This window comes from Pelodiscus sinensis, chromosome 20 (genome assembly GCF_049634645.1).
Source record: "Pelodiscus sinensis isolate JC-2024 chromosome 20, ASM4963464v1, whole genome shotgun sequence".
NCBI lineage: Eukaryota > Metazoa > Chordata > Testudines > Trionychidae > Pelodiscus > Pelodiscus sinensis.
In genome coordinates, this window is record NC_134730.1 from 17150595 (window position 1) to 17175355 (window position 24761).

General features: G+C 43.3%; 1 long non-coding RNA gene across 1 annotated transcript in view; it reads left to right on the forward strand.

Moving 5' to 3' along the window:
• LOC142819170 (uncharacterized) overlaps positions 1 to 10968 on the forward strand; it is a 68345-nt gene extending 57377 nt beyond the window's left edge. Inside the window, exon 4 of the long non-coding RNA XR_012896967.1 lies at positions 10222 to 10968. This is a non-coding gene — a long non-coding RNA (uncharacterized LOC142819170). The remainder of the gene's footprint in view (positions 1 to 10221) is intronic.
• The last annotated feature ends 13793 nt before the right edge of the window (positions 10969 to 24761 follow it).

Sequence of the window (24761 nt, forward strand, 5' to 3'; positions counted from 1 at the left end):
GAGGGGGAAAAGGAGTGGGAGGAGGAGCGGTAGCTGGGGAGGCAGCAGGCGCTGCACCAGGGTCTGCAGATGGGCAGAGATGGCACGACCCTGGGCAAGCAGCTCCTGCCGGAACTCCCATTCATCCTGCACCCACTGCTCCATGATACAGTGCAGGGCTCTGCTGAATGAAGAATGAAGTGCTATGGCTAGAATCTTCAGGGGGTAGCCGAGTTAGTCTGTACAGTATAAAGTTAAAAAACAACAAATAGTCTGGTAGCACTTTATAGGCTAACAAAACATGTAGATGATAACATGAGCTGAGCCCTCGGGTGTGGGAGAATGTCCCAGGCAGGGTGGTGCACCCAGCACGCGCAGCTGGTGCGGCTGTGGAGAAAGAAGAGAAGTGGTCAGTTCTCCCTGGGGACACAGTGAGTGCATGGTCATTCTCACCTCGCCCTGCACCATCAGAGCTGTTGTGCCTGCACAGAGGCCACGGTCAGAATGTCTGGCTATCCCTGGGAGTGGGAGCTACACCGAGACCGCACCCATGCCCCTGTGCTGTGTATAGTGTGGCCGAGGTGGGGGGGGGGGGAGATGTCCCCTGCCTCTGTGTAGAAGGGGCTTGTGAAGGGAGGGCATCCTGTTGTGTCCCGCAGCTGGAGCCACCTGCCCAGGGGTGGCACAGCACATGCTCACATGTGCACAGGTTGGTGTGTGATCCGTAGTAAGCCAGGCCCACATGTGCGGTCCCTGGTCTCTCCCTCCCCTTCCCACTCCCAGGGGAAGGAGACAGCAATGATGTGGCCTCCCCGGACGACCCTGGTGACTCCGCTGCTGGGACAGTTCGGGGGTCCTGACGGCGTGGTACCCTCTGTGGCGGCTCCTCCTCTGCACCCTGGTCAGGGCCCTCTGGTCCCGGATCACTGCCCCCCGGGGTAGCACGGACCGTTCCGCCCCCCCCCCCCCCCCCATGATGCGGTCCAGGGCATCGAAGTAGGAGCAGGCGTCTGCTGCTGCTAAGCAGCTGACCTGAGGGGACCTGGTGTACGCCTGCCGCATCTCCTTGATCTTCATGCACACCTGTTCTTGTGTGCGCATGTGGCCTTTGGTGGCCATGGTGCCAGCTCTGTCCATAGACGGCGACGTCCCTCTGTCTTGTGCGGAGATCATGGACATTGGAGGCCTCCCCCCAAACCTCAAGGAGGTCCATGATCTCCGCATTAGTCCAGGAGGGAGCCTGCCATCTCCAGCCCCTGGTTAGCTCCTGGGAGCTGGGGGACTGGCATACAGTGTGGCCAGAGAATACCCCTTTAAGGGCTCCGGATCTGGGGGAGAGAAGAGTTTTCCTGGTTGGCCCAGAGTGGCCACCAGGGGAAGCTGGGAAGGGCTGGAGGCCCCCTATTTTGGAATAAGCATCTACACAGCACTTATTTAGAATTAGCGATTTCGAATTTGGCGTTATTCCTCGTAGAATGAGGTTTACCAAATTCAAAATATGCACCCAGCTATTTCGATTTTATTTCAAAATAGCGGTTTTTCTGTGTAGATGCTAGGAAAGTTAATTCGAAATAATGGCTGTTCTTTCGAATTAACTTTGATGTGTAGACACATCCTCTGAGAATGGGCAGAATCAAATGGAGGAATAGAGAGGACAACAGAAGCCATTCAAAACCACTGCCATATGTCTCCACCTATAATTTAGAGACCTAGCATTCCTGAGGTGTGGATTTGATCTGTGAGTGTTCTAACCTAGGTATCCTCAAAGTTTTTTTTTTTTTTTCTTTCTGAGGCTACCTCAACATGCTCTTAGAAACTCCATGGTCCACCTTTTGCTACAACTACTCTTTGGCTTTTGTATACAGAAAAACAGAGCAAGCATTAAGGGTAATTGCCAAGAGCCCCACACCACAAGGGACCCCACCCAATTCAGTGGCTCAGGAATTCAGCTTCAGCCTAGTTGGCAAGGCTCAGGGGACCATGGGCTTCAGCCCAATATGGTGGGTCTTTGGCTTTTTGCCCTGGGCCCTACAAAGTCTAATGCTGGCCCTGGTTGGTGGACCCTGTGAAATCAGCTTGACACACACACCCTGAAAGTGTTGGACATCTGTGTGAGAACCGCTGTGTTAATGATGAGTTATGAGGATTACTTACAAATGAAAGCACTTTCTTAGATTTGTTTGAAAAAATTGGACTTAAACATATCAGGTTTTATATCCTGCAACTTTTATTTAAAAAGAATTAGCATTTTTCCATTGAGAAATATGTGGCTAATAATCCAGCTGGGTTACTTCTAGTAAATTTTGGCTCCTGCCAAGGTTTAATTGTAAAAGCAAATTGACTTGATTATTAATTAGTACACCTTGACCTCTCAAGACTTACTTCAAAGAATGCACCTACTTGCATTGAAAAGCTGTTTGATAACCCTCTCATTGTTCAAATCGATTCATGTCATTTTACGTTAGTTCCCAAGTCGTGATCTCATCAGCTACTCAAACAAAAACATGTATGTCTGCTAATAAGCAAACTACTTTCCCTAGTGAATACAACATGTTCCTCTAAACCTTAAGTAAACATTTATGCACTCTAGTAGATCGTATCATTGAAGTTTGTGACACATACTTGGGAATACTGAGGTATTGTGTTAGTAAACATCTTAAACATTATGACTTGTCCAGTCCAATGAATTGGAATGATTGTTAAACTTCCTTTTATTCTGAATTAATAGTGGTACTTTACAAGAATTGTAGTGTCAATAGGGATAAAAACGTCCTTCAGCACCAATTTGGGCAGAAAATATTTTCCATCTGAGAGCTGGGGCTAATTCCAAGTGGAAAAATATAATGTGAGCCTGATTTTGTCAAAGATATATTACTAGAGATTCTTAAAGTTCCAATAATACCAGGGACATGAAAAGCAAAAGGGATGTAAGTGTCTCAACGTACAGTGATAATGAAAACAACAGTTTGCTGGAGAAACTGCAAATCAAATGTACTGTAGCCATAAAAAACCCATAAGACATTTGGATGTGATCCTACACTGCTGCTGTAATATAGAAGCTGTGCATACAAATGAGAAGCCGTCCATATTGCATTATGGGGAGGACACTCCTATTGAAGCAGGAAAGAGGATGCTAGGAAGTTCGTTTTTAGAAAACTACTGAAGCTCAGCTTTGTCTGGTTGAAGCCAGTAGAGAGCAATTACATATACAGGACAATATCAGTAGCTGTTAAATAGAGGTAATATAATAAGGAAGAAATGTGTGATCATTACGGGTATACTTTAAATTCTGTGCATTAGAAGACTCCGTGTTTTAACATTATTTTTAGTTTTGTTTTATTTCTCCAGAATTATTTATTTCTCTTTATGCTTTAGTGCTTTTAACTTTTGTTTTCAGTGTCATGGCTAGGGCATATTTTACTGCTTTACTGATTGAATCCTGAAATCCCTTGTAATAGACATTTCAAATCAATGAGCTATCTAAAACACCAGGCTAAAAAGGAAAGAAGATAGACCTTGCTGGGACCAAATGGACAGCAGGAAGCCCAGTGAACAATAAAATCTGTAGGAAGGGTAGGCCTGGTTGTTAAAGCACCGAACCAGGCTGTAGATGATCTCGTTTCAGACCTTGGGCCCAGTCACAGTCTAACTGTGTGACCATGGGCAAATCACTTAATCTCTCTTTTCAGTTCCCCTTTGTAAAATGAGATTAATGTTACTTTCCTCTTTCTTTGATCTCTTTTGGTCTATTTCAAACTGTAAACTCTGTTGGTAGAGATTCTCTGTCTGTCTGTCGGTCTGTCTCTCTCTCAGCATGTGTTTGTGCAGGGCTTAGCCCAACTGTGTGTGTCTAATGGCCTCCAGGTGTGTCACAAACACAAGTGATACAAGAACTTCCAGGTACTAACTCCCATCCCTGGTGTCACAATTATAACACAAATGGAGAGACCCACCTGTCCATAAAGGATCAAAATGGGATTTTGTGCACAAATAAGTTCAGAGCAGGGTTTGGTCTTTAAGGTTTTTGTTATCAAACCGCAACACAAAATATGGAGTAGCTCTAGAACAGAGTTGTGGGAATATTTCCTGCTGTAGTTTGCTGCACAAAAAGTCTTCTTTCATTTTGGCCAACTTGATCTCAGTGGAGTACAGGAAGTAAATGTGACCTAATGAAAAAAGTTCATGACTGGGCCCAGTTTTGTTGCTGCTGTTGCCCTCATCTCCCTGTGTAGTTCTGGCAAGAAATGTCCCCTCTTTGTGATCCCTATTTGTAAGAAGGGATAATACTTCTTGGGTGTATTGTGAAGCTTCACTGTTTGCAAAGCCCTTTGAGAGCCTTGGAAGGCGAGGATGGTATACTTGTGTGCAGCAAGATAAAGCAGTAATAACTGATGTGATGGTAGCTCACTTATCTTGCAAGTGTGGGTTTTTTTGTTCTTCCTACTCATGGAAAAAAATTCTGTTAAGGAAAGAGAAGCTTGGTGACTGGGCAAAAGAAGACAAGTTTTTAAAGGCCGGTGTTAAAGTCTTGACCTGGATGGGTTGTTAATTATTTAAACATTGATTAAATCATTCGAGTGGGGCAGAAAGTCAGCATTCATGTGCAGTGCACATTTCACTCTTCCTCTGCCAACCCTAGCAACTCTGGCACGCAGACTATTTAATTAAACATGGTTCTATAATTAACAAAGCGATGTATAAAATCCAAGTTTTTATGCACCCTGATGCTTAACTGATCTTATCATAAGAACTGGCCATACTAGGTTAGACCAAAGGTCCATCTAGCCTAGTATCCTGTCCGACAACAGTGGCCAATGCCAGGCGCCCCAGAGGGAATGAACAGAACAGGGAATCGAGTGATTCCTTCCCCTGTCACCCAATCCCAGATTCTGACAAACCGAGGCTACAGGCACAATTCTTACCCATCCTGGCTAATAGCCATTGATGGACCTATCCTCCCTGTACTTATCTAATTCCTCTTTGAACCCTTTTACAGTACAGGCAGTCCCCGAGTTACGCGGCTCCGACTTATGTCGGATCCGCAGTTACGAACGGGGCTTTTCTCGCCCCGGAGGACTGGAGCGGCAGGACGCCCAGATGCGCTGCAGTCCCACCACTCCCGTCCTCTGGGTCGAGAAAATCTGCTCCCCGTCTCTCTGGTCTGCAGGGAGACTGGGAGCAAAGCCGCGGAGCACGACCGCAGTGGGACAGCCCGGGCGCGCCTGGGCTGTCCCGCTGCGGGCGTGCTCCAAGGCTTTGCTCCCCGTCTCCCTACAGACCAGGGAGACGGAGCAAAACCGTGGAGGAGGCGGGCGGTCCCGCCACCCACGTCTCCCTGGTCTGCTAGGGGGAGGGGTGCAGCTAGTGGCCCACCTCCCCCCTCCCCCCCAGCAGACCAGGCTTTTCTTGCCTATGCCTGGGGTAGAGCAGCTGGGGCGCTGCCGGGTTGGTCCCGCAGCGCCGCTCCTCGGCGCTACTGTACCAACCCGGAAGCACCCCAGATGCTCTGCCCCAGGCGTCCCCAAGTCAGCCGCTGCTGAAACTGACCAGGGGCTGACTACAGGAAGCCCGAGGCAGAGTTGCTCTGCCCCGGGCTTCCTGGAATCAGCCGCTGATCAGTTTCAGTAGCAGCTGACTTGGGGACGCCTGGGTTTCTTCAGTTGAATCCATATGTAAGTCAGAACTGGTGTCCAGATTCAGCCGCTGTTGAAACTGATCAGTTTCAGCAGCGGCTGACGCCAGTTCCGACTTACATACAGATTCAACTTAAGAACAAACCTACAGTCCCTATCTTGTACGTAACCCAGGGACTGCCTGTACTGGTCTTCACAACATCCTTTGACAAGTCGTTCCACAGGTTGATTTCCTCTTGCTTGTTTTAAACATGTTACCTATTAATTTCATTTGGTGAATAACTTTTTCTTATTTACATTTTCCACACCTGTCGTGATTTTATAGATCTCTATCATATACCCTCCTTAATCTTCTCTTTTCTAAGCTGAAAAGTCCCAGTTTATTAATCTCTCCTAATACCGGTAGGTCTCGTGGTGGCAGTCAGCATTTTAGATATTTAAGCTAGAGGACTGCCATGAGTAGTGGAAGTTTGAGGAGGAAACATGAGGGATAAAGAGCTGGGTGGGCAAGAAAAAGTGTCACATTATGTCACAGTTTCAGCTATGGTTTCTTTAGAATACCACTGTTTCTCTGCCAGCTCTGCTGCTAACTACAGTATCTCGTATCTGCTGGCACGCTATGTATGGGAGAGCAGATGCTATGCTAAAGCAGATGTGGAGGATGAAAATATAAATGAAAGGTGACTATACACCTTGTCAGGAACAAAAAAAATCGGAGCCCTTGTGTTTGATTTGTGAGGCTCTGTACATGCCTGTTGTAACACAGAGGCTTGGCCCTGAAGAACTTATCTATCTACTGTGAGTGAGTGAGTGAGTGTCAAGAATGCCTAAACGGTAAGAGCGAGGCCCACCAAATGCGGTATACAACTTCCTCATATCATAACTTGAAGCAATCTAAGGATTTGGTTGTACCAGGAAAATGGGTTGTGCCTGGAATGGGATTGCTTCTCATAAAAGCCAAGCAGAAAAGAGACAAAATCGCCCAAGCAATTAGTCTTCAGAATTGAAATGAATGAATGTTGAAAGAGACTGAACCAAGATGTATCAGAAAAATAGGATGAACCTGGAAAAGGATTGCTTCAAATTTCTCAGTTTTCTCTCTTTTCTATAAAGTTTATTATGGAGTAGTGCTCTGTTCTGGCACATTAGTTTACAGTTTAAAAACTAGAGGTTAATATTATTGCAAACCACATTGAATATAGCCCTTTTTTGTTAAAACGTAGGAAATGTTAAGAGTTTCTTGGGATGAAGAAAAAATACACTTGATGGAAATCCCATTAAAAAAATGTACTAAAAAGCAATTAGACGGAAAAATTTAAACAATCCCTTTTTAAAGAAATTCAAAATAAAAATTAACTTCATCAAAATAACACTGTTTACAAATACAATAATTTATATAAAGCCTGTACATTTTTCTTTTATTTAAAAAAAACCCCATTAATTGAGTTAAGGACCCGAGCAACACCACATAAATGTACTACGGATCTAAATAGACAAGGTGTAGGGAATAATTCTGGACACTCTGGATGCAGGTGAAAACAAACCAGAGGATTTGTTACACACAGCTGGTGGAGTGCCAACCAGAGGTTAACCTGGTGAACACTGGTTAAGCAAAACATTACAATAGATTATATAGGCGTCAGATGGACGGAGGAGAAGCAATTTGATAGGGTCTGGCGGCAAGACGAAATGAGCACGTAAGCCAATAAACTACGATGGTTACACAGCATCTCTGCCCATTGCCAAACAAACTCCTTATCTCTAATACAAATAGTTTCCTTAACAAGCTAAATAAGCCAACATCAACAAACAGAGAATTAAAAGACAACTTTTGTCTAGTTAAATTATGATGCATCTGAGAAGGGATTACTGGTGCCTTGTGCTAATGTGATCCATGAGTTTATGGACCCATTATCTAGGATTAAAGCAAAACATATTAGCAAGGTTGTGTTGGTATCAGTTGGTGTGGCCCTTGGAATGTGGTTGCCAGGGTGACTGTGCCTTCCAAAGGTCCCTCTACTCAGTCTAACTGTCCGTGCTGTTACGTTATAGGCCCGTCTCAAATTTAGGATTGAATAGGGGTTTTTAGCGAAATACCATGGACTGCCTCAGTTCCCTACACAAGGGATGGGAGTAGAAACAGAGTTTTGAAGTGAAACCCCCAAAGTTACACAACAGGTCAGTGGTAGAGCTTGGAACAGAATCAGAGCCCTGGTCTACACTAAGGAGTTATATCAAAATAACCTCCCTGATTTTGAAATAATAAGCGGCACGTCCATTCTACCAAGCTTGTTATTTCAAAATAATTTCCTAAGTTACATCTACACGCAGCTCTTTTCTGGGATACTAGATGTATCCCGGAAAAGCTATGCCATGTCCAAGGAATGCGTCCGCTTTTCAGGAAAAAAAAAATTGGAAAAGTGGACACATTCTTTCACAATCCCTGTAAACCTTGTTGTACGAGGAAGAAGGGATGTGCTGAAAGAGGAGGTTTTTCCAAAATGTGGTGCCATATAGATGCGCCAAATTTCAGAAAAGTTTCTTCCGAAAGAAAAACGGAAAAAGATACGCGAAATTTCCAACTTTTCTTTGTAGTGTAGACACAGCCCTAGTTTAGACATGCCCATAGTGTCCTGATTCCCAATCCAGTGCCCTATTTGCTAGGTTATTTCATTTACCTGTGGTTGGGCTGAGAATTTAGAAAGCCATGTGAATGAGAGGAGCTGCTGTGGGGTTTCTTTGTAGGGTCTAAGGACAGGGCTGCCATTTGGTGGGGCTTCCTCCCCATTAACTTCCAGAGGCCTTCTGCCTGCCACCAGATTAAGTAGTCTGGGGGAGGAAGGGAGGGAGATGGTGGAGCCACAGCCCTGCTGGCCACTCTTGGTGATGCAACTTTCCCCAGGGTCCACTCTGCATATAGCTCTCGCCTACGGGCTTGCTTCCCCCACTGGCTACTCTCAGTATCATGTCCTGCTCCTCTCTGACCCTTCCCTTTCCGTGTTCTGAAAAGCAGTCCCATTATCGGCACTTCCCATTTTCTTGAAACAATCAAACCCTGACCTTGTTTTAAGTTAGATTACAGAAAGCTGCATACGCATTTTGGTGGTCCAAGGACTTACTATTTAGGAGAAGTTCTTGAACAAATGGGCTCGCAGACAGACTGTAGCCAGACAGGCCCCCCCGTCACATCAATCTTGCTTGCCCTCTGAGATGCCTGTATACAGGGCAGAGAAGGAGCAATAAAAGTCAGCATAGCCTTGGAAGCTTCGATGTGAGACCAAGATATGCGGGCCTCTCTGACCCTGAGTAAGCTGAAAACATAGATATGAGAGAGAACGATTAAGGCAATAAACTGACCTTGAGGCCGCGAGAACTGCCCTGGCTGGCACCCAGGTTGATACAATCACACACAGTCGTCCCTGGAAGAGGAATCTCCCACTGAGAAAAGAATCCCCAGTACTTCCAATTTAGTTATCTCCCTTACAAGTGTAAATTAAGTTCACAACTCCCTTGTAAGAACTGGCGTCACAAAAGACAGACCACCACCATTTGGCATCGCAGATAAGAAAGAGAAATACGTGACCCCATAGGTATAAAGATGGGTCCAGCAGCACGCTCACTCTGAGTGTCAATCTACCATTTACCTGCTGGTCTGGTTAGATGTTTGACCTCCCGAGGTCCACAGGGATGCCCACCTCATATTTTCATTTTTCCGAGGAATTGAGGTCGATCCTGGCCTGACACGCTGGGACTGAGTGACGCAAAAGAGGGTAAAAATTGTACCCGTATGTGTCCTTTTGTTTTAGTGCATGCATAGAATAGAGCTTTTTAAAGATTAAGCTGTCACTTGGTACCATTACTTTCTATCTTCTTTTCCTATGTAACCATAAGATCTGTATTTGCTAGCAGTTAAGAAATAGAGCAATAGCCATTGTAACCATATGATTTTATAAGCTTCCTTAATAAACCTGTAACTGTTTAAGCTTTAACCTGACTCCTTCAGTTGCTATAACAGAATCAAGCACAATTTAAAAGAACTTCAGCCGGTCATAAGGGACAGGTATAGGAAGAGCTTGGGCATTTGGATCGTGTCACTCCCAGGTTACAGATCCGTTGGGGCATCTCTCAGTCTTCCCTAGACTGCCTGCTGCGAAGGGATCCTGTATCCTAGCAGCTGAAATCTGAGATGGAATAAGCTCTTCCTATAAACTCGGGGCGTCTGTCAGCCTGTTGGCTGCCCTCTGCGACGGGACCCCGGTCCTAGCAGTAAAGTCACGGACGTTAAACTCTTTTTGGGGCGCCCTCCAGCCTCCTAGGTTGCCTACTGCGACGAGACCTTGCATCTCAGCAGTTGAAGACTTGGGTGTAACACACACGCGCACACCGCCCTGATCGTCGGCTGACACAGGCACGCGGACAGATGGACTCTGACAGATGCACATATTAATATGAAGCTCTTGAAAAAATAGACTTGCAGTTGGACAGACAGATGTACATTTCTAATATATATAAATCTCTCTATATAAATATTTAAAAGATGAACATATGATATTTGAATCTCCAAAATGCCTTACAAAACACTCTCTCTCTCTCTGTCTTTTACTTTCAGGTATGTCCGCATTTCTTAGTTTGGACCACGAGCTAAAGGGGAAGCACCAAAACAAACAAAGTGCGGACGAGACCATTCACGTGACATTCTAGCTCTAACTGCACTTGCAGAGTATCCAAAAACTTGTGCCCGTGTGATTTCTGTTCTAGTTTTCTGGATCTGAACATTTCAAACTCCCCCAGAGTTATGTAGTGCAATTTGCTTTCCATCCTCCCCCTCATTTGATGGCATTTTTAAGGCGGTCAGTAAATGCTGATTCATATGGAAAGTTACTGTTTTGTTAGAGGTGGTATTCATTTGGTTAATATGTGGGAGTATGTCATGCCTACCTTACATTTATACACAAATAAACGTACAAAATAGCCATTCTGTTAGAAAGCTGATCAGAGCTCCCTACGGATGCCTGAAGAGCACTGAATGCCAAAAAACGATGAGAGTTATAGACCCTCAGCACTTCTCTGGATGAGGTCCTTAGTGCAATGTCTAATGCAAGTGTCCAAGTGATCAATGAGGTTTCCATTGTGCCTGGCAGGCTCAGAGATTCTGGTTCTGCAAAGACTTTTATAAACAAGACTCATCACCTATTCTCCTCCTCCTACCCATCTCTTGTGTACATTCGATGGCAATATCATTTTTAAAAGCTGGTTTCACATGGCGAAGATATTTTAGATTCTGATTCTTCCTCCGTCTGATTACAAATGTTGTTCTGAAGGTGGAAAAGTATGCTCCCTATCCAGAGACCCACCCAACCTCAGCCCATCATTTTGCCGTCACCGGTAACTAATTAAAACAAGCATTTCATAGTGATGTTTCAGTTGAATGTATAATTCATTGATTAGTGTGTCCAAAAAGTAAGCACTGGAACATGCACTAGTTGTATGAGGTAATGTGAGCCTAATTTTATTTAACTAGTAAGCATCCCGTTTTTCAGAAATGCTAGTTCCTGACTCTCTCTCTAATGTCTCACATTTAGAAAATGCCAATAGGCAAAAGCTTGCTCTTTAGAACAGGGCATGTGAAAATATCAGATCCAATATGTAGGTGATAAATCTGTTGGGTTCTTTAACAGATTTATTGATTCTTTTTTTTTTTTGTTTGGTCTGGCAATATTTGTGTCAAGAAGAGACCTCTAATACAATGATAAATTGTTAGATATAGCCCAAGCACAAATAATGAGGAATTCCTTATCAGCAATAAGTATATTTATGTTCTATATTGCATAGCTCCCATACTGTTCTCTTCATTATAGCAGCATACCGAAATAACATACTGTTTTTCCCAAGGCTGAGTAATATTTATCGGTATGTTTTTGCTTGCTTCATACACACAGTTCCTATTGTGATTGTGAGGTATGCATATGCATTAACGATTAAGAAATTAGCTAATTCCTATGAGTGGGATTCTATTACTGGCTAATTTCTAAGAGCAAGATCCTGCCACATTTACCCATGTTGAATAATGATTTCCTCCCCCTGTGCAGAGATAAAGCACTCTTAGGGTGTGTCTAAACTACACCCCTCTGTTAGCAGAGGGATGTAAATTAGACATATCGAAAGCGCAAATGAAGCGGGGATTTAAATATCCCATACTTCATTTGCATAATGGTGGCCGCCGCTTTTTTTCAAAATGGGGCTTTTGGGAAAAAACCTGGGAGTTTAGATGGGGCATTTTTGGAGTACAGGATCTTTCAAAACTGCCCAGGTTTTTTCAAAAAGCCCCATTAAAAAAAAAAAAAAAAAGCAGCGGCCACCATTGTACAAATTAAGTGTATATTTAAATCCCCACTTCATTTGCACTTTCGATGTGTCTGACAGGGGGGTGTAGTTTAGACACACCCTTAGGCTACATCTACATTTCACGATTATTTCGGAATAAGCCATTCCGGAAGAGATACTCTGATATACCTTATTTCAAAATAGCACGTCTACACTACAGGGAAGCCTGTAAATTAGTCCGAGGCAGGCTCCCATAATGTGGATGTGCTACCTCAGTTTAGAGCCCCAGGAAGCACTGGGAAGTAACTACTCTGATTGGCTTGCAGGAGCAGCTATTTCCAAATAGCAGCAGTGGCGCATCCGCACTACTGCTATTCCAAAATAGTTATTTCGGAAAAGGCTTTATTCCTCATGGAATAAGGTTCACAACCGCTGAAATAATCCTCCCATTATTTCAAAATAATGGGCTATCTGTGTAGATGCTTGCATAGTTATTCTGAAATAATGCTGCTGTGTAGATATACCCTTAGGCTACATCTAAACAGCGGAGCTATTTCGGGATACCAGAGGTATCCCAAAATAGCTATTCCGCTTCTTTTACACATGCCCATTATTTCGAAATAACGGGCACACTATTCCAGCATCCCTGTAACCCTCATTCCACGAGGGTTAAGGGATGTCTCAAAAACAGTGTAGATGGCACCAAATTTCAAAATAAGCTATTTTGAAATACATTTGAAATAAGCTTTGCAATTTGCGTAGCACCAGTTGTGTATCTTATTTCGAGATCCGGGTGCTGCCTAGACTCACTCTTAGATTGGGGATGCTACCTGCATATTCCAGAGCAGCCCAGGGTTTAGTAGCACCTCTGGATTATGCCCCAGTGTAACAAACTTCCTAGAGCACCAATAGGATCGTCTCCAAGCTTCCCCAGTTGATTAATGTTAACCCCATCTTGTCTGGATTGGGCCACAATCAACAAGTCTTGCCCTGTGAGCCATTGTCTAACACTTCATCTGGTTTTTGTGTTAGACATAGGTCTGGGTGTCAATATACTGAATATATCACAGTCCGTCTCTTCCCCCATGAGCCTTTGCCAGTGGCCTCGTGTTCACATTTATCGCTCAAGAGATGACGAATTAGAACCCCATGGCATGTGAGAACCTTTGGGACAGAAGAGCAATAGCCCACAGTTGTCCTCTTCTGAGAAAGCTAGGAATGGATCCACTTAAAAGCAATGTCATCCATCCCTGCTAGGTGTATCCAGGAAAGCTAACACATGCTGCTTGTCCGAGGTACCAGAAGTGAGGTGGAAATTATCCCGTGATGCAATAGCATATTTCTCATTCTTATCAATTAATGTGGACATTGTAAGCATACTGAACGGCCCCCTAGTAATTAAGGCATTCCTTATTCTGTCAATACCCTGGTATCAATATGTAATTTTATTTATGCATGGAAATATCATTCTCTGTTCCAGGTTTCTAACTGAGGGCCCAGTCATGTAAACTCACTCTATCAGTGACATACTTACTGCTAAGTGGAAGCTCATTAAATGAATCTGTTAGTAACTATTATATTTGTAATGTGGTAGTGCCTATGAGCTCCAATAATGACCCAGGAGTCAGGACTCCATTGTGCTGGGACTGTAGAAACACATAGCAACTACCTCATGCTGTACGTTATATACCTAAACCAGAGGCAGGAGATCAGACTGGAGGCCTGTAATTGTGATCTCTTCTGGTTTGCAAATCTATGCAAGGTTGCTGCAAAGTCTGGCTGCTCTAGAAACCTCCACGTGAACCAGATGAGCCGATATCATAGGAACTTCTGCAGAATTTCATTCCCATTGATGCAGAGAACAAAAAGATGATGATGTTGCTGTAAAGGACAAGATGGTTTCTACCCTAAAATTTTTCAATATAAATGCTTTCGGATGGTGCATGAGAAGAGGCAAGGTTTAACATAAAGTCCTTGTCCTGCTTGAGGCTTGCAGCCTAGGCCTCTTAATAATGTACTAAAAGGAGGACTAGCTGACAGGTTGTAGTGATCAGCTCTAATTTGGGTCATATTGCATCTGAACTGAATGCTTTCCTCAAATCTAGTTCTGCTTAATACAATATTTTCATCTCTTCTGAAGCCATTTGCTAATATTTACTGCTTGAAACAGCATTAGTCTCCAGGGCCTCCTTATTTTCACGCTAGAGTTAGCTGGCAAGGATGGATACCTGTCTTGTCATGACTTAACACACGCAGCAAAAGACAAAAATGGGAATTTAAAAAAAAAGATTTTCATTGTCAAGATCAGAAGGTATTGTTAGACAATTCTGAAACTTCATCTTATGTCAATGGCTTTTCTGAAAATGTTCAGAATGAAAGGTTGGGGTTGTTTCAGCACTCAAAAGGCTCATGCGCTAAGGAATAGAGGCCAAATACAGAAGTCACCAGATTCTGATCTCAATTACTCTGGTGTAAATCCACGGTAACTGTAGTTAAGTCAGTACAGCAGTTCTAAGTTTGCACCGGTATAATTGAGGTCATAATATCACCCATCAATTCTATATGTGCTACAAGCATTGATGTTTTTAATTCATCTCTAAGTATATCCTGAAAAAAATTGGAAACAAGATAGGCTGTTTTATCCTAAAGCTATGATTTAATATTCCTAATGATAGATCACTGAGAACTTTTTCCTAGTTTGAAAGGAAGTTTTGGACTACTACTCCTATCTATAGATCTTTTAGACAATCCACTTCACAGTCCTTCACAAATAGTACAATACACAAGGCTACGTTTTCATCCTGACCTTACCAGAATTCCCTGTATTTGCCCCTTACAAAACTGTGAATGCAGTTTGGATCTCAGGTTACTGATTGTGACTGCAAGTCCGGAATAAGGAAATGTGAATGTTACTAGGGGGCTACATCAGGAGGGTCTGGGCCAAAGCTGTGCCAGGCCAGACTTTTGCCCCAGCCACCAAAAGGGGCTGGGAAAAAGGTCCTCCCTCTCCTCCCCTACCACCGGGGAGGGTCCAAACCTGCCCCGGCCCTGGCTCTTCTCCCTGTTGCTGGGGAGGGCCCAGTCCCAAGGCCGCCCTAGCTCTTGGGGGAGCCTCCCCCTCCTTCCCCCGGCCTCTTGCCCCTCCTTGGCCCTAGCTCTTTACATTCTCCCTCCCCTCCCAAGCCACTAGGTTGCCCCAAGCTCTTCCCCCCTGCAACCAGGGGTAGGGTGGGTCAAAGCCACACCGCCAGGCTCTCCCTCCCGGCCACCAGGAAGAGCTGGGCTCAGCTTTCCCCCCCAGATGCTGAGATGGTCCAGGCCCAAACTGCCCTGGGCCTGGCTTCCCCCCAGCTGCTGGGAAGGAGAGGGGAGGGCTGGGTCATAGGCAGCTCTGGCCCGCTATGTGGGCCCTGGGCAGGCTCAGGCTGGAAGTGGGTGGGGCTTGTTCCTGTGGGGACAGAGTGGCATGATGATGTCAAAGTAATGTGATGACATCACTCTGTCGTCCCACAGGACACTTTTTGTTTATATAAATAGAGAGAGAGAAAATATGGTATCTATACTTGTACCTGTTGTCTGAGACCACTGTCTGATGTCACTTGAAATTAAAACCAGGAGACCAGACCAAACTTGTGTTCTTTTTATATTGAGAGAGCTGCACAAGTAGGCGTGAAGGTAAATATTGTTGTGAAAATTAGGAGATGTAGTTCATGTCGAGTGGGATTTTTAAAAGCGCCTGTGTGATTTAGTGACATAAATCACTTTAGCATTTTCTAAAATGCCACTCTCAGTGTATGTAGAGCAGCACCTTATTCACAGGAGATCTCATTTATTTCAATGGGTCAGCTTGAAAAGGCAAGCAGGATTTTCTCTCTCGTCTTTTTAGGCTCACTCCAGCTCCCATTGGAGTTCAAAAGAAGCCTTTCCTGGGAGCTCAATGGGCTTTTGATGGCAAATGAAAGCTGCCATTAGGCGTGTGTCAGATAAAGTCCATTCACCGGTGACTGAAGAGAGATGACAGCAAAAATATGTAAATTTCATGGCTTATGTCTGAGAGGAGCAAGCAGAGGAGTGAAAATACAAAATATCAATTCATCATAGTCCTCAAAGTTTGATGGAGTAGAGAGTAAAGGACCTGTCAAAACTGCAGCAGCACCCTTGTTCCCAGATGATGCATGCAGTAGAGCTGAGTTCTGTGCCAGCTCCCACTACCACACCGTACAGGGATCTGAGGGTAGCGGAGGGCATGGCTGATGGATTCATAGCTACGCAGGACCACTGGCTCTAACATAACCCAAGGAGGAAGAGCATAAGGGTCAGCAACTACTACTGAAATCCAGAGGCCTCTGTAGAACCATTTTTCTGATCTACAGCAAGAGGGTATAGGAATCTGTTTATCCCTTGATCCCTAGCAAGCTCCTGTGCAAAGTCCATTTTCTTACCCTTAACCAGTGACAGCTTAGCTTTGGGACACAGCATTAGAGTGCTCTGTGATGTTGGGATTTGTGTTGGTCTACTCTGTTTTTCTTGTGTAGTAGGTTTTATATTGTGGGGCAGCAGTGATAGCATTGCTCATGTTTCCCAAGCAACAATGCCCCCTTGTATCTCCGGCACAGACAGGAATCACCATCGGTGGAGGCATCATGTGTCATTAAAAAGAACTCAGAACCCAGTCTGTGTGTGTGGAGAGGGGAGAAACTGTGCCAAGTAGCATGAATTAGGGAGGTGGCTTGAGCCCCACTTGCAGAGAGGGGTTCCATGTTCTTAATGTAAAGAGAACTCAGAGAGCCAGATGTGACCAAACAATTCCAAATCATCCTAGAGACTTAAAATTAAATGTCTCCTGCCTGGCAGCCTAAATTGAGCATAAACAATGAGTTTTGGTAAATAAATACACAGGGTTTTTTTTTTGGGGGGGGGGGGAGGGTTTCAGGACAGGAGTGTGGTGGGGTTTTTTTTTTTTTAATGGCGTAAAGATTGCATACTAAAGAGATGCTGTTAAATTAAAACCAATAAGAAAATGTGAGCATACAACAAAATAACTCGGAGTATGATTTTTAGCTACAGGGTGAGTCTTTTGACTCCTACAGAAGAGGAATACTACTCAGCAATGCCTTTGGCAGAGACAGGGAGTGAGGAAAGCATAATACCACTAGGGAAAAAAGTCTGTGCTTCCTCAAGCAAAGACTGAAATCCTCAGAAATTTACCATATCCATGAACCCGGTGACTGAGGAAAAAGCAGGTGTTCATGCCAAAGGGCACAATATGCCCGAGCTCTTAAGATGTGGTAAATAAATCTGTATTCTCCAGTAGCACAGCAGTTGTTGGGTTCTTTAGTTAGTTTTAGATATTTCTGTGAAAGTGTCTGGATTTGATTAGTATGAACCTGTCTGAGACAAAGGTGAATTGAAGGGAGAGGAGAGAGCCATGGGAGGAAGAATAACATCTGAAGGTAGGTGGGATGGGAGAGGGAAAGTAGAATAAATGGCAAAACAGTGATGCTCATAAAAAGAGAGAATAGCTACTATTTCCATAAAGATAACATATTCCTGTGGTAGAAGCATAATGGGGACAAGTTATAACTCAAATGGGGGAAAGGGGATGAACTCATAAGAACTAGGGGTCACCAATTAATAGGCAGCAGGTTTAAAACAAACGAAAGGAAGTTTTTCTTCAATCAGCGCACAGTCAACATGTGGAACTCCTTGCCAGAGGTTGTGGTGAAGGCTAGGACTTTAACAGCATTAAAAAAAAAAAGCTAGATAGATTCATAGAAGTTAGGTCCATCAATGGCTATTAACCAGTATGGGTAGGAATGGTGTCCCTAGCCTCGGTTTGTCTAGAAATGTCAGGAGAGGAATCACATGAGGATTACCTGTTGTGTTCTCTTCTTCTGGGGTATTTTGTATTGGCCACTGTCAGCAGATAGGATACTGGACTAGATAGACCTTCAGTCTGACCCAGTATGGCTGTTCTTATGATCTCATATGCTCCAATTCAGGTCTGTCCTCATGCTGTTTTCAAGAGCCCCATCTCATGAACTGAATGTTTTTTTTTTTCTTCATCCCAGATGCCCATCCTAATATGTGCAACTCAATTCCAAGTTTTGGGGGGCTCAGAACCTGCCTTTCTGCCCATTTCCTCCTTTTCTTGGTATGGGTAAAATATGAAAGCCCAGGGCAGGCATTTAACAGCCTCATGTTAGATGTGCTAACGAGCTTAAGATGCGGCAGGAGATCAGACTAGAGGTCTGTAATTGTGATCTCTTCTGGTCTGCAAATCCATAAAACATTGCTGCAAAGACTAGCTGCTCTAGGGACCTGCAGGTGAGCAAATCATTATAAGAATGTCTGCAGAATTTCATTCCCATTTTTAGTGAACATTTTGTTTTCCCTGCCTTTTTTTGGACCAGGTGTGGTTGCCTAGTAAAGAATAAATTAGCACAAGTAAGGATCAGTTCACAAGCCATTTATAAATGGTGAAAAGTGATAGAGATGCAGCCGTGCTACATAGTTCTGTCTTTTGTTTCAAATGGTGAAATGCACCCTGGATAGCTGGCCTTCACTTTAGCCCTTTAAACTAGTTTTCAGTGGGATATAAATGCTACATCGGTGTTGGAGTGGCCCTTAGAACAGGGATTGATTCACCTCAGTGGACAAGAGGATCGTATTACTCAGTCATTTGTTGCAAATAAACTCAACTGGCTGTAATCAGTACAAAGGCGGGTGAGGTCCCTATTGTTGTCAGCGTTGATTCCGTCTATCTGGGCCTTCAGCCCAACATTCACATTGGCAGGGATGTCTTTTGGATGGAACAGTGAACCATGAGACCTGGTTCTGTTTCAGGTTTTGCCATTGGAAGTCACTTCTCTATGCCTCAATTTCCCCCTCAGTAAAATGGGGGCTAATGATTCTAGCTTCCTTTGTAAAGTGCTTTGAGAGCTCTTCATGACAGAGTGAAGTATCACTATGATTAAAATCAATATAAAATATTGATTCTACACACACCTGAATACAGGTATGTGTTGCTTTGACGTATCTACATTCAAATGAGTCCAACTGAGCCAGCATATTTGCCATTAAATGCACTGTTGCCTGATGTTAGAGAAGAAATAGGCAACCCAGGAGTGGATGGTGGTAAACAGACCACTTTATTGCTGATGCACGTTTATCTTGGACCGTCTGCACAAAGTTCCGAGTGTCAATGATTTGGCACTGGTTACACTTCTTTATTAATTTTAGTATGTTAATTCATACGTCTATCACCCCTTTTCACAAACCCTTATTTAGCAAAGTTAATTCCCATACAATGGATATTAATAAGCGGGTGATTAATACAATTATTCCTGCCCCTGTTTGTTGTTTACTGATTGTTAGTTAAATCAGCATTGCATACTGTTTTAATCAGCAGCTTACAGAGAGGGGGAAAGAGCTCTGACCCTGAAAGTATTTTTACAGAGCAAATGTGAAGACAAAACAAAGAAAACAGTGTTCAGCAGGAATGGTGTCCCTGGCCTCTGTTTGTCAGAGGATGGAGATGGATGGCATGAGACAAATCGCTTGATCATTGTCTTCGGTCCACCCCCTCTGGGGCACTTGGTGCTAGCCACTGTCAGCAGACTGGCTACTGGGCTAGATGGACCTTTGGTCTGACCCAGAATGGCCATTCTTATGTTCTTATGTCCCTGCAGCCTAGGGAAAAGGGGGAATAAATATTCTCAAAGGGTAATGCCTGCTCTGGCTGGGCTTCTTACCGCTATTGTATTTTTTTCCCCCCAGACCCGTATTAATTTTTACATATCCCAACACCAGTCTTCCTGATCATTTTAAAATCACCAGCGCTTTTTCCTTCCTGATCCTATGCAAACACCATTAACTGTAGTGTTGGTATGTGAGGGATATGATGTGGCAAGAATTTGTCCCGGAGTGGTTATTCAGCAAGCGAGAAAGACAGGAAAAAATATGATGGTTCCCTAAAAACCTGTCTTTTTAGAAGTTGTATGAGGCTTATGCATACATTATTTATCACTGAGAGACTTTGCAGGTGTTCTTGTCACCCCCCTCCCCTTATATCAGCTGATACACAGATAGAACTGGGAATATAAAATTGCAGCCTAACCTAAATCTCCTGAAGCTGAAGGCTTCAGATATTTGAAAGACAGCCATAGCAATATGTGCAATGCCTGATGAATAAGGCAAATGTGATTATAAAATGAGAATCTCAAATCTCAGCAAGGGAAAATTGAAAAAAGAGAGAAAAAGGCAATATTTATCCTAGATAATAAGCCATTTAGGGTGAAACATAGCTCTAAGAATCATTCTTTAGAGAGCCTGTTGCACACAGAACACAAATGCACATAAAAATAACTGATGCACATATTGTGGGCAAATATCCACACTAAAAATTTAATTCAGCATTTCAGCTTCCTCCCTCATGGTAAACAGAATGCTGATATGAACTAGAACATAAATCAAGAGGAAGCATATGACAGAGAGAGATGCGTAGACATGGCATTTATCCAATAATACATTTGAAACCTGATGTTAGTACAGAACTCTTTTTGTAAATTGCTGTTGGTAAAACAAAAAATGCCAAAGTTCGTCTTCATTGGTTTCAAACATTGGGGGAAACACATTGGAATTTGACTCATTTTTCATTAATAAGAAATGTGTTACTAGGTGAACTGCTTTGTGCTTATTACTTCAAAATGTTCACGTCTGGGCCAAGGATGGGATCTGAAGGTGAAAAGGGGATTCATCGTATTGTACACTTAAGGTGCGGGCTGGATCTAAGCTTTACCATCAGCAGCATTTATGGGGAAGAAACTCAGGCAGGAACCAAAAATTATTACTAATAATTTTAAAAATGTGTAGTTCATTTGTATTTTAAAAAAATTAAAAAATGATGATGGACAGGACTTTAACAGGGTTCAAAAAAGAGCTTAATAAATTCATGGAGGATAGCTCCATCAATGACCATCAGCCAGGATGGCTAGGAACGGTGTCCCTCGCCTCTGTTTGTCAGATGCTGGGAATGGGATGTGATGATTCTGTTCTGTTCGTTCCCTCGGGAGTGGCCATTGTATTGGACATTGTTGGAAGACAGGATACTGGGCTAGATGGCCCTTTGGTCTGACCCAGTATGGCCATTTTTATGATCCACTATATTGGAATTGGGATTGTTTCTGTATGTTTATCTTTCAAACGTATGTCTCAAAACAAAGAATTGTAGGCTAGATAGATTTGAATCTGCCACCATATACACTGGGAATTGTTGATTGCTTGGAATCTTGAAATGAAGCCTGGCTGAATTTCTAACATGTCCTTCCTTTCCACACATTATTGAGCTCCCTGCAGGAATAATTGGGTGAAATTCTATGACCTGCATTATTATTTTAGAGGATCATAATGGTCTGTGTAGCTCTCTTGGGAAATTATGTGCTTTCCACTAGAGCAGTCTGAGTGCTTCATGCTTTTTAAGGTCTTTATCCTCATAACACTACTGTGAGATAGGGCAGGGCACTTATCCTCCATTTGCAGGCACAGAGATAAAGACTACAAACTCACCTGAAATTGAGTGGCTATGCTATGCCTTTACTTGTCACTACTGTAGCTACCTTGTGATGATTCTCGCACTAGCTCGATGAGAATGAATGTGTGTACATGAGCAGGGGAATCATGCCCTGAGCGCACAGTGCAGATTTATCCTTAGTGATTTACCCAAGGTCACACAGAAAGTAGTAGAGTAGGTTAAATTTCCTGTCTTCCCTTCCTCTCTGATCATTTCTTCTCTTAATATCCATGTACAGGAGGCCGATAATTGTGAGACCCCTGGCCAAGACGTGTGGGGGAGGAGAAGTTGCTTTGTTCTCCTGGAAGGGGCGGGACTGAGGAAAGTCATGCCTTAGCCCCGCCCAGATTGCATTGTGCCATGTCACTCCTCCAAACCAGCCCTCAGAGCTGCCGGGAGCAGGGCTCTGGCAGTGATTGAAAGGGACCAGAGTTCCGGCTGCTGCTACTGCCACAGTAGCAGTGGTGGGGCACTCACCCCCTTTGCACTACCTTCCCAGTTGGTGGTCCTGTCCATGAATATATGGTCACCTCCAGCTAGAACTACCAACATGTGTGTGGGAAGTCAAGAGCGTCCACCTATGGAGTTTATTCCAAGGGATGACTTCGGTTATTAGTCTAACATGAGTTTACTGTGGCTTTGTTGTGACTCTGTCAGTTGTTTTTGCCTTGGAGCCTGGTGATACTTTTAAATCATCAGAGTGCATCCCAACATTGGCATGTTCTGACAGAATGTAACTGTTGTATCATGCTGCATCTCCACTTTCTCTTCGTTAAAGCTTCTAGGAGAACAGCGTTCCTTGTCCTGCAGCATTGGTCCTTGCTCTTAATTCTGTAGGTCTTAAGTTCCAACCCTACTCTTAGGCAAGGCTAGCTATATATGCCAATAGTAAGCAGAATTTGGGATGATATGCTCCAAAAATACAGCCAGGCAGTAATACTAAGGCTTAAATCCTCTTTATATGCCAACTAGCAGATTTCCTCCAGCATTGCTTAGGCCCTTAACTCAATTAAGTGGTGTTTTTGTTTTTGTTTGGTGGGGTTTTTTTTGGAAAATGAAAGGAAAAAGTAAATGCTGTAATTAAATTATTGTATTTTAAAAAAATGAAGTGTTAATTTAATAAAAATAATTTGTATTTTGATTTTTTTAAAGGGACTTCTTAAAATGCATCCATCTAATTTTTATACTGCATTTTTTAAAAGGGGAATTCCATCAACATGTTTTTCTCTTTGGCTACGTTTTAACAAAAAAAGGTTATAGTCGATTTGGTTTCCAATGATATTGTTGTCTTGTTTTCACATTTTCCTGGCTCATCTTGGTTCAGTGTCTTTCAACATCTGTTCAATGATGTCAGTTTTGAGGACTGTACTTGATTTGGTGATTCTTTTTTTTTTTCTGTTTGGTTTTATGAGAAACAATCCCATTCCAGACACATCCCATTTTCCTGGCACAACCAAACCTGTGTGTTAATTTAGAATATGAGCAGAGGAAGCTGTGTACCAAATGTGGTGGTCCTAGCTCTTACCGTTTAGAGGCGTTCTTGATCAAACAGATGAACAAACTCTCTAAAATATATAGTAAACTATTAGAAGGAAACATTCATAAACTGTATGAAGGCATTATCATTGCACAATAATGTAGTTACACACACACACACTACATGGAGTGTGTGTGTAACGGTTCTCTAATGTTATCCACATATTAGCTCTTCCAGGCATCTGGTTTTTTTCACTCAATAGTCAATGCCAACGTTTGCAGTGTTGTTACTAGGTTTGCAAGAAGCTCAAACTGTGCCTTTCACTTTTATGAATTTAAATTGTTCACGTGAATATTTAATGAGCTTATTATGACTCTGAAATGTTTCCTTTGTCACCAGTAACTGACAAACCTGCAGAAACCACTCCAAAATTGTAAGAGGATCGTGTAACTAGGATTGTGTGTTGTTTTCTGTTGTGTTGTGCAATATGCTACTGCCTTTACTAATGAAGCTTTCCTTTTTATGAACCCAATTAGAGCTGAGCGAACAATGAAAATTTTTTTCATGAATATTCAGAATCTTAAATGATTTCACTTCCAGTACATTTGGACTTCTTTGCTGTCTTCTCTGTTTTTTAGTAGCTTAAATGATCAGCAGGGAGTATACATTGAGCTTGTGTGCTAGAATGCTCCTGGAAAGCAAATCTGAAATTCCATAAGCATTCACACCAGATACTCATCCTGTCAGGAAGCAGAGCTGATAACTGTGTGACTCCATACACCCAGGCTAAACTTGGAATTTCAAATTTCAGTGTTTAGGCAGAAAAAACCTAAAATTTGGAGAAATGTCATCAAAAGTGATCTGTTTGCAGCCATTTTCTGAAGAGAAAAATAAATTATAAAAAGAGTTCTAATTACACTTGTAAATAGACTTGTGGCAGAGAGTAGGCTACAGAGTCGTCCACATCTTAAGTTACTACTGCATATACAACCTTTGGAGAGTCCAGAGTTAGTAAGGCCACCTGAAAAGTGATTGGTGGTCTAGGAGGAATGAGTCTGGTGCTTCCGAGTGACCTAAGGATCCATCCACATCATAGAAATCACAGCCATGATTAGCATTCTTGATGGTGCTATAGTTGCAAAGGAGTAGACCAAGAGGGGTGCATAGAGACCACAGAGATATCCAGAGGCACAAATTGCAGTTTGATGTATATTTCCATTGCCTTTCAGGAGAAGTTAGATGCCTAACTGCTAATTGTGTCTTTGAAAGTCCCCTGCAAGTTCCTCCTAGAGGTTCTAGGAAGGGCTGGATTAAGAAAGGGTCTTTAGGAGCTGCAGCCCAGGGCCCTGAGTCTGTTCCCATACTCCAAATCCCTTGGCCCCAGCCTGGAGTCCCTTCTATACCCCAAACATCTTAGCCCCAACCCCACCCCAGACCCTGTACCCCCAGTCAGAGCCTTCACTCCCAATGCACCCAACACACTGCCCCAATCCACAATCCCCTCCCACACTGATCCTCTCATTTTTGCTCCACCCCAAAGTCTAAGGGTATCATAAAATGTAATAGTCCCAGGCTCCCAGAAGAGTTAATGGGGCCTTGATTCTGGGATCTGGACTAGGGATGTTAAATTTAGTTTAATCAACTAATTGACTAGTTGATGGAATTTCCATTGAGTAGTCAATCAGTTGATAAGCAGGGGAGCCTCATTGGAGTTAGTTCTTGGCCCTGGGGCTACATCTAGACTGCAAGCCTCTTTTGAAAGAGGCTTTTTCGGAAA